The sequence below is a fragment of the Tyto alba genome, unplaced genomic scaffold (assembly GCF_018691265.1).
Source record: "Tyto alba isolate M040663 unplaced genomic scaffold, T.alba_DEE_v4.0 Super-Scaffold_9, whole genome shotgun sequence".
NCBI lineage: Eukaryota > Metazoa > Chordata > Aves > Strigiformes > Tytonidae > Tyto > Tyto alba.
Window position 1 is genome coordinate 19,192,906 of NW_024881330.1, and position 10,529 is coordinate 19,203,434.

General features: G+C 39.7%; 1 long non-coding RNA gene across 1 annotated transcript; it reads right to left on the bottom strand.

Annotated features, from left to right (window-relative positions):
* Positions 1 to 980: 980 nt before the first annotated feature.
* LOC122152632 lies at positions 981 to 8,232 on the bottom strand. The gene is made up of 3 exons (XR_006164689.1): positions 8,223 to 8,232; positions 5,828 to 5,830; positions 981 to 1,016 (listed from the first exon to the last, which is right to left on the bottom strand). It is a non-coding gene; the product is annotated as an uncharacterized LOC122152632 (long non-coding RNA).
* Positions 8,233 to 10,529: the final 2,297 nt, after the last annotated feature.

Sequence of the window (10,529 nt, forward strand, 5' to 3'; positions counted from 1 at the left end):
CTGTGTAGCATCAGGGAGGCTGAGAAGGAGTTAGCTGGTTCCAAGCATGGTCTGCAGTGGACCCATAGTCAAACAACCAAAAACTCTCCCACCAGCACACACAGAAGGGAGGGGGGTAATAATGCAGAAGACTGGAAGCTTGCAATGGCAAGGACCTTCAGGAGGAAGAGACTTCCCCTGAAGCCTGAGTTCCCCTTGCAGTATCGCTTCCTCAGTCTGTAGACTGAAGAGGAAAGACCTTTCATGTCAGGAGAGACACTGGAGTTGAGTAAGACAGTCTGACCTGCTCCATGTAGAACCACCAGAACAGCTGAGAAAAGGAGACGGGTTATAGTAGTAGATTACTCTCTTCTGAGAGGTATGGAGGTACCTATCTGCCAACCTGATGCACTCACAGAGATGTGTGCTACTTACCAGGGACTTGTATCAAGGATGTCACCAAGAGACTACCGAGCCTCATACAGTCCACTGACTATTATCCACTGCTGTTGTTTCATGCAGGCACCAGTGATACAGCCAGGAGCAGTCTGAGGAGTATCAAGAAGCATTACAGAGCCCTGGAATCAGTGGTAAGGGACTCTCGAGCACATGTAGTTTGTTCATCAAGCCTCCTGGTCAAAGGGAAGGGGTTTGAAAAGGGCCAGTCAAATCTATCAAATTAACAAATGGTTGCAGGACTGGTGCCACAGCCAGGAGTTCAGCTACTTAGACCATAGGACTCACTTTGAGAAACCTGGTCTACTTGGGGGTTGATGGGTCCATCTGTCAGAGAAGGGGAAGAGCATCTTCGGTCATAGGCTTGCCAAGCTGGTGAAGAGGGCTTTAAACTAAAGTTGCCAGGGGATGGGAACTTCAGTCCATCCCACTACTACCAGTTTGATGCTGGTGCCAGCAATAGATGTCCAGAGCCTGGAGAGGGGTCACAGATCAGCTGGAGAGTACCTGAAGAGCAGCACAAAGGAATTCCAGCTACTCCAGTAAGTAAGTCAGCTTCATCAGGGGCACAACTTAAATGCCTCCACACAAACGCATGCAGCATGGGGAATAAACAAGAGGAGTTAGAGATTTGTGCACCTCTGAAGGGCTGTGATCTTATTGGCATCAGGGAGACATGGTGGGATGGCTCCTATGAATGGAGTGTTTGAGTAGAAGGATACAGGTTCTTGAGGAAGGACACTCAGGAGAGATGAGGTGGCAGTGTCACCCTCTTTAAAGTTTAATGACTTTAAACTTAGAAGAGGGTAGATTTAGATTTAGATTAGATATAAGGAAAAAATTCTTTCCTGTGAGGGTGGTGAGGCACTGGAACAGGTTGCCCAGAGCAATTGTGGCTGCCCCCTCCCTGGAACTGTTCAAGGCCAGGTTGGACGGGGCTTTGAGCAACCTGGTCTAGTGGAAGGTGTCCCTGCTCTCGGCAGGGGAGTTGGAACTAGATTATTTTTAAGGTCCTTTCCAACCCAAACTATTCTATGATTCTCTGATGTAGGGAAAATTGCTAAGTAAATACAAGTGTCGTGGTTTAGGCCTGATTGACAGCCAATCACAATGCAGCAGCTCTCTCTCCCTTCCCCTCCAGCAATGAGAAGGGACAGAGAGCCAGGCTTGGGGTTCAAGATAGGACTGGGATGGGGAAAAATCCCCCTTTTATGATCACGAGTAAAAGGCAGACTCATATAGGGGAAGAAAAAAAAAGAACATACATTTATTACAGACACTAACAACACATAACAGAGTAAGACAGTGAGAAGCATTGCCACATCTTGAGAACACCTTCCCCCCACCCCTCCCTTCTTCCCGGGCTCAGTTCTGCTCCCAATATCTCTACCTCCTCCCCCAGTGGCGCAGGGGCAGGGAATGGGGGGTGCAGTCAGTGCTGTCACTTCCTTAATTTTCGGTGAGGGGAGTGTCCGGAACTTGTTCCTCCTGCTCCATCGTGGTCCCCCTCTCACAGGAGACAGTCCTCCACAAACTTTCTCTGACTTGAATTCCTCCCATGGGCTGCAGCGTTCCCCACACTGCTCCGTCATGGGTCACTAACTTCCTCTGACTGGATTCTCTCCCACGGCTGCAGCCCTTCCCGAGCTGCTCCGGCATGGGACTCCCCCGCATGCTGCAATCCTCCCAGTGCTGAATTACAGCAGCGGGACTACCTTTTCCCATGAGACCCCGGCCTTCTTCGGGCACAGAACCTTGATCATCTGAGCAGGAACAACAGGCCACAAATCAATGTCTGCTCCACCGTAGATCTTCATGGGTGGCGGGGGGGGGGGGGGGGGGCCTCCCTGCCGTCTCACCACAGGATACAGGGGGGTCTCTGCTCCAGCACACCTCCCCCCTCCTTTCTTCCTCCGTTCCTCCACTGACCTTGGTGTTCATGCAGCTGCAGCAACTCCTCCTCACAAGTCCAACTGCCCGTCACCACGTCCCTTCTTAAATACATTATCGCAGAGGCGCAGCCGATTGTCTCAATTTCCCAAACAGAAGTGGAGCTGACTTGGAGCTGGGGGAGCTTTGAGAAGCTTCTCACAGGGGGCCGCCCTGATAGCCCTCTCCCCTGCCACCAAAAAAACTCCACCACTCACTCAACCCAGGACAACAAGAAATGAAGCAAATAAGGCTCCAATTCATTTTTTTTTGTTAATTAGTTTTAAGCATACTTCTTGCTAGAAAAGCACAGATAAAAAAGGTTTTTCTCAGTTAGTATAGACAATTTCTAACACTTTTGTATGGGCCATGAATCCACCTCTCAAAACCATTTTTCTTTAAAGACACATAACACACTGCAACAAAACTGTTTCAGGTCTTAGCATAGGCATGTTTGAATGGTTCCATATAACTTGGGCTGCTGAAATGTGTTCCAAATTAGTTGGAGAAGGATTGTACCTCAAATTTATTTTCTTTTTTATCCAAGTGCAAGTATTTTTTTTTTTATTGTTTCTTATTTTTACATAAATATAATGAAAGCCATTTTTACTTGTTACTACAAGAAGCTGCCTAATTCTCTACCAACTTTCCTAGCATTGTGCATAAAGGCCAACTGAATAGAGAGTGTTCCTGACACTTCTAATTATAGGGTAATTTGAATGTCATTGAAGGGAAAAGGAATGTCCAAACAATGAATGACAAAACAGAACAAGAAAGGTAGACAGCTGACCTTAATTACAACCTAGAGTTGTCACTAAGCATTACACAGATCCTTAGGAACTGTTTTTTCATAAATTATTTGTGACACTTACAATAAATATTGAATTAGGTCTCCTGTGGTATACCTAAAGCAAAATGGAAGTGTCTTTAAAGTAACAAGATAAAATGTTACTTATTATGTCCCTAATAAACCCTCATGTAGGTTTAATATGATACCTTACCTCTATATAGAATTTCCATAGGCTCATGTACTTGTGCAGACTTCTATTCACTTCAACAGGGTTTTGCTTGCTCTTTGGGACTCCCTCAATGTTGCAGTTTATAAACTTTGGGCCCTTATGAGTTACTCTTGACCCTTACCACATGTGCATATCTTCACTCATGTTATTAGTTTATTCAGTTTTTTTGTTCAATAACTGCTAGAAAATCAGTCAAAATCAGTAATGTGCTTTTTATGCAGCTCCAGAAATAATTTCATAGCTAACATATTGCTACCATGTTGGCTTGAATTACTAGATAACATGTGTTTTTTCTGATGTTGTTCCATCTGGGAGAAGAAACTGACAATGGGAACTTGGTATCCTTAGTTATTCTTTCTAAGAATAAACTGAATTTGGTAGGATGTATATGATAAGATGTATACTCAGATTTTAAGAATATAGTTGTTTCCTTGGGAACAAGATAATTCTTTTTCCTCCCTGGTCATAGTTCTAAATTTCTTCCTTCTACAGTCCTAACCTGAAAGGTTCCTCTTCAGGTTTTCCCAGAATCCCTGCTATGTTGGGATTCCACAGTTAAACACTGTTCCCTAATAAAGTGCAATTAAAAATTAAGAAAAAGTTTTAACTGTCAGTTTACCAGTAGAAGTCCTCCAACAGTACAGTAGAAATAAAACAAAGTCCTGCTCACCCTTAAGGTGGAGGTTGTTGTGGAAGGGAATATGTGACAGCATTTCAGCGTAGTAAAAATCTGACCTATTGCTTCTAAAACTAGAAAATTCTAATCTGTTCAACACAGGGATTGTTTCATCTAAGGTTTAAAATTAACATTATTACAGGGGCAGTCCTCAAATCCTAAAATAATTGTTCATCTTCCTAAATTAATTGCTTTATTTCCCATACTAAGAAGTAGATGCCTCTGAAGACATCAGAGTTATCCAAAGTGGTTATGCAGGTATCTTAGTTCCTTCCTAGAACGTCTCAAAAGTACGTGCTAAATACTGTACTTTGTTTACGGAACCTCAGCTTTTTTTGAAATTGCATGTTATTCTTTTTCACAGCTCATTTAAAATCTCATGACTGTTGCTGTATCATCCCACTCGGTGGGTTATGAGAGGAATGAATCTTTTGAATTCCTGGAGAGCCTGTGTACGGGGAGGGGGTGGAGGGTTGGGAGGGCCGATAATCCAGTCTCGGTCTCCATGATGCAGAGCCACAGGGCATGTCGAGTCATGACAGTGACTCAGAGGAACAGTTTAGCTGTTACCTTTATTAACTGACAGCTTTAGTGAGTGAATGGAGACAATTTGGCAACAAACAACTAATAACCTTTGGCAGACGAGTAAAGGCACTTTGGCAAAGCATCTTTTCCTAACAACCTGTCACAATTTGTACAAAATTATATACCTGAATATATGTAAGAAGAAGACGAGAGAGAAGAAAAGACAGAGGAAAGAGAAAAAAAAGGAGGGAATAAAAAGAGACAAATCACCACCCTTGAATCCCACATTGTCATGGAGTAGCAAGTTTGGTCTGTAGGTGGTGGGTCGACAAAAACACAGGCAGGGGTGTCATCCTTATATAGTCTTTTTTTACAGCTGCACAATAGACTGTTCCAGAAGCTTCTCATTTTCTTTAGCTTGCACCGGTGCAGCTGGGCAAGTTCTGTCTCTGAGCAGCAACAGAAGGGAGAGAGAGAGAAAAAGCCCACCGCCCTACCTCCACAGAGCTCACCCCACTTCCCCCCCACAGGGCGCCCCACTCAAGTTGCTTGAGACACCCTCTTGAGGAACAGTTTATGACAGCTGTTTTTGTGTAAGTCTAGATACAGTTGTTCAGAATGCCCTATAGACTTCACTAGGGATTAATTGGGATGTGCACTGAAATTTCTTAATGCTAAGGTATGCCTAGAACTCAAGACTTCTATTTCCAAGATAAATGCTCTAATCACAGGGCTGCTATGCAAAGATTAAGCATGACAAGGAGTAGTGTTAGGGTCACTGTCTGCAGTGTAACTGGCTACAAGATAAGTCTCTGTCTTTTGAGATCAAGTGGTCAACCTTACATGGACATTTGTAGCTTGAGGAACTATCAAGTCTCTTACAGATTACTTAATAAGTTTAGACACTGTTGGTGTTAGGCTGTTGGTAAGTAGTATCTTTAGAGAACTAGTTGGGACTTGTGTGGGGTTAGGAATTATTTAAACCTAAAAGGAGCTTATCTCACATAAAATGCACAGCGTTGCACAATGGTGACCTTATCCAAGCGACCTTTTAATTTTGCCAAGTGACATTTTCAAGCCCTGTACAGTAGTTTTTGCATGAATGACAGTTTTGGATAGGGTCAGTTTTTCCTCAGGACCAACATTTAATAGTGCAGTTTGACATACCTTTATACAGTATTGGTAATTTCTGTCATCCCACACAATAAATGTATCACCTATTCAGTATTACTCAGCATTTCACTGCCTCTTAATTAGTTACAGAAAGATAATTACTATAAATGTCACTGTAATTAGTTTTCCTTCTCCTCTAATGAGTGAAATCTTCAGCTTTTAAGGAGAACCTTCATAGAAAATCCATAGTTCCGTGGTAAATTTAGGGTTTGGACACCCAAGAGTATCTGCCTCTACAGGTCCAGTTTGACCAGGAGAAACAAGACAAATTCTCTTCTGTGTCTTTGTTATGTTCTGTTCATCTGACTATTAATAAGCTTCTAAATACATGCACAAGGACTGTACAAGTCTTGTTAAAAAAATCTCTTTTGGAGACTATATTTCATATAATTGTAATGGATGGACAATTCTGTTTAAATTATTAAAACTCCAATTTCTAAACTGTTCTTCATTGTGATTATTCAATTCTACTGGTGTTTGTGACCTTATATTCTTTTAAAGTTCTTTTTGATACAGATGAACTCCGTTAGAAAGCTCCAGAATGGGCAAAGTGTCCCATGTCTGTTACCTGTTTTGTAGTAAAACCTTTGGTTTAAGTCAGCTTTTCATCTCTTTAACATCTTCATCATGAGAGAATAGGAGTTTCACAAAATAGCTTTGTAAAATGAATATTTTGTAGCTGCTGGTCCAGCAAAGATAAAACTGAATGTATCCAGCTTTTGGTCCTTTCTGGGAAACTTCTAGCTATTGGCATAGGCTTTTTTCCAGTAAAACCTATACTGTAATCAGATTTTGTGTTGTACTTTATTTTTTTTTTTTTTTTTGTCAGACTATGAAATTTATGGTGTCCTTCCAAACTGTGTCCCACCATCTTTCAATGACAGCACAAACTCAGAGTTTGTCCATTGGAACCTGTGCCTAAAACTTGGGCTTACTCTTACTACCAAAATTTTGAGTGCAAAAGCTTATTCGGGCACTTTTGGTTTTGCTTATTCTCATCAAGAAAAAACAAAACAACAACAAAAAAACAACCAATAAACAACAACAAAACAAACCAAATGTTGTCAGAATCCTGTTTGTCACAGAATTCATACAGTAGAGACTTCCACTTCATAGTAACTTTACATCTCTTTCAGTCAGCATCTTGAACATACAGCATTATTCAGTCTTCTCCCATATACTACTGTTTTCTGCTTTCTTAAGTTTCCTTGAGGTTGTCTCTCATTTTCACCTTTCTTCACTAAATGCTTTCTTTTTAAAGCAAAGGATGACACAGCCACTTTGTTCACCCTTACCTCCAAAGACTGACAAGGATCTCTGTCCCTATGAGACTGTAATTTATTTCCTTTTGAATTCAGTGGAAGTCAATTTTCAAGACATTAGCAGTAGACCTAACTGTAAAGTTCCCTTTAACTATGAATGTCCTTCTCCAGCACACTCTTTCTGCACATTGCACAGATGGCATATGAAGATGTAAATGTAAAGAAAAAACAAAATATGGTCATTCATACAGTTGCCAGGAACATGACATGAGTTGGGTTGTTTGTTTTACTAACTGCTGTACATTCGAAAATGATTGGGCAGCAGGCATAGCAGGTGTGGTGTTGGCCAGTGGCAAATTTGGACTCCAGCTGAATCATTAAAGCAAATCAGAAATACTGAAGATATTTTCCATGTAATCAAACAGGCAGAAATATTCAGGTATTGCTTTATTCACTGCTGACTTTGAGCATAATTGAAATGATTTATTTTTCTAGTGCTGTTCTGCAGCTGCCTAGTCTCAAAGATATGTTTTAATTTTTTTGACAGGAAGTATTGTTTGACAGGATGGACTATATTATTTTGAATTTTAACTCTGAAGAAATGGAAATGCACTGGGCTAGAAATAGCTAGCAGGTTCTTCAACAAATGAGTAGCAGTACCAGTCTCCCCTACATCTTCACACAAAGCCAGAATATGTTCCCATTGTGTCAGCTACAAAAATTATGAGTCAACCAGAAAAAGAATGAAAAAAGAGTCCTCTCTTGAGTAAATTAAATCAGTGAACAGCAGAATGTCAGATCAGTTACCACTTATGTAAACTCTGATTTCTATAATCTAGGGGTAAACCTCATTGAAACAAAGAGACTTTGACCTCCATTCATCATTGAACAGACACAAATTTACTGCTGGATTTCAGACATTGGCAGAAGGGCAAAAACTCCTGTCCTAGAGGATGGGCAAGCTGTATTCAGCAGTCAAAGGCCAGATCTACTCCCAGCCTTCTTAGCCTTCTGCACCCAGTGGGGTGTGGGAAACAGATGCTTCTCATCATCTGAAACCCCACATAAACATTTCCCCCAGCTCATCAGAGTGGGCAGAGGAGCAGTTGCAGCACCATGTCCCATGGGACCTTCTTTATCTTTTGCATTTAAGATGACTATAAATTGTTGAAGAATGAAGAATAAATGAAAACTGCTACATACTGTAAATGCTGTGGGGCAGTGTATCTTCCACTGCGTACTACTGAAGAGCATTGGGGAATGTGTGTATGAAGAGAAGGAAATACGTATGTGAAAGCTTCAGAAAAAGTAGAGAAAAATAATTAAAAGTGTAGATTCTGTCTTTAGAAAACAAGGCTGTAAGTAAGAAAATGGTTTTAATCCTCTTCTGCTTAAGAAAAGAAGTTGTACAAAATCACTGTTAAAGCTATGGTCCCATCAATAAATATCTTTTTGGAGCTGACATGATCTATGCAAACCTCATATTTTGTTTAGCAGCTAGATAGAGTGGGATAATTGAGAACTAAGGATCATTACAAATACCTTCTTATATATGATGTGTAAAGACACTAGCCTTTAAACAACAATAATCATTATGTTATTACTTCTGTATAGGGTTTTTATACATTCTTTTTTAAATATCTGCATTAAAATATCCATGTGTTGGAACAGTGTGAGACAGTGGTAGTGCTTGTGAGTCTCTTACTTGTCTGTTTTGTTCAGCTCTCCCCACTTGTAATTAAGAAAGGAGAAAACCCAGAATTTTTCTACTTAAAATATACCCTCAGTACAGTCAGACCCTTCAAAAATATAATGGTTTTATCTGTAATGTTTTAATCCAGAAAAGAATGAGGATGAATGTTCAGAATATTATTAAAACACCAAAGCAGAAGAGAATGAAAGATACGAGTATCAACAGTTCTCATAAATTTAAGATTTTTATTATACATACTCTCCACTTCCTCATTCTGGGAAAAGAGAGAGACCTTCAGCTGAGCCAGAGCTAGAGTAAAATGTTAACATCACCTAAATGAAGAAAATTTCAGAGTGTATGTCCTCCCTTTTTTCCTTTCATAGTGGTTCAATTAAAAAACTGACAAGTAGATTTTTTTTAACCAAATTAACTCATATTGGTATTGGAAAATCCAAGCACTGGTCCAGTTGTTTTGATTCTCAACCAAAATAATGACACAAAAATTGGGACATGGTTCAAATTTTGTTAATGATTCATGAGAACAAGTAAAATATTCTATTTGTTTCTCCAGTTACACTAACTCCTCACTGATGACAATCAGGGAGAGCGCAGTTGAAAACAAAACCAGAAAAAATCTCTGCCTTTCCATTTTCATAGAAAGCTGACTGAAGAAAGACAAATGAGATGAAGGTAGAGAGGAAAACTTTTTCTCAGATTTTTTTAAACCTTGCATTTATTTTTCTTTCTGTGTAAATTATTGGCAATATTTAAGTAACGCTCAAAAGAAAGAGTTGGATATGTCTTTTGACATATCATCAGTATGAAGGAATGATCTTGCAGTTCCTAATTCTTGAAAATGCGAAATGAAGATTCAGGCCCAGTTTCCAGTAATTTGAATAGAACACATTTTTTCATTTTAAAAGCTTATTTTCCTGTGAATGGTTCATTTTCCACCTTAGGATACTGTATTTTAATACAATGAGTATGTCTTTTTTTCATAAAAAGTCTTCAGATGGATTGTCTGTGATCTTTCTCACATGTTATTTCGGATGAAATAGAGATATTAGCTTCCCGTAGAAAACCTGCCTGTAGTATTTTCCAGTTTTACATTGTTCATTTTTTATTCTCCTAGCTAATGTAGTCATTCTGCACCATATATTTCCAAGATCTGGTATACAGTTTTGTTTTTCTTTGTTTGTTCGCCTACATTCAGGTAATGTAACACATTGTTCACATACCTAGCAGTTAATCCATTCTTACATATCTACAGGGACTGAGTAGTGTTTAGTGCCCAGGCTGAATAAAGGAACCACTCAGTACACAGACAAAACAGTCTTTGTTAATTCTCTTGTCATTTAAATCTTTCTTAAATATTTGATTTGACATATGTTTCTTTTAATATGTTTATATTCAAAGACAGCTATTGACTCTGAAAGGCCTTGTTCTGGTTATTTAAGTTCCATTCTTTTTATTGGTAGTGTTTTAAGAAGAACATTAAGCACACTGTGTACAAAGATTCTTTCTTTGTGTTGGAATTACTGCATCTGCTATGTGATGAATATCACTCAGATTGCCTTTACTAATCTCCCCAAGACCTCCAGTTCTCCATTTAGGTTTCATGTCTTACTTCCCTGGCCTAGAAATCTTCCCTGTCCTAGAAATCAATTCTTCTATTAAGATTTCATTCAGTATCTTTTTTTCCTTTTCTGTTTATTTTCTGTCACTGCCAGTTACATATCAGCTAGATGTGGGTTGGGAAACAAGCTGTCCCTCAGACATCTAGATAAAGTGGTTTCTCAGAACATCTTTGTTAAAGG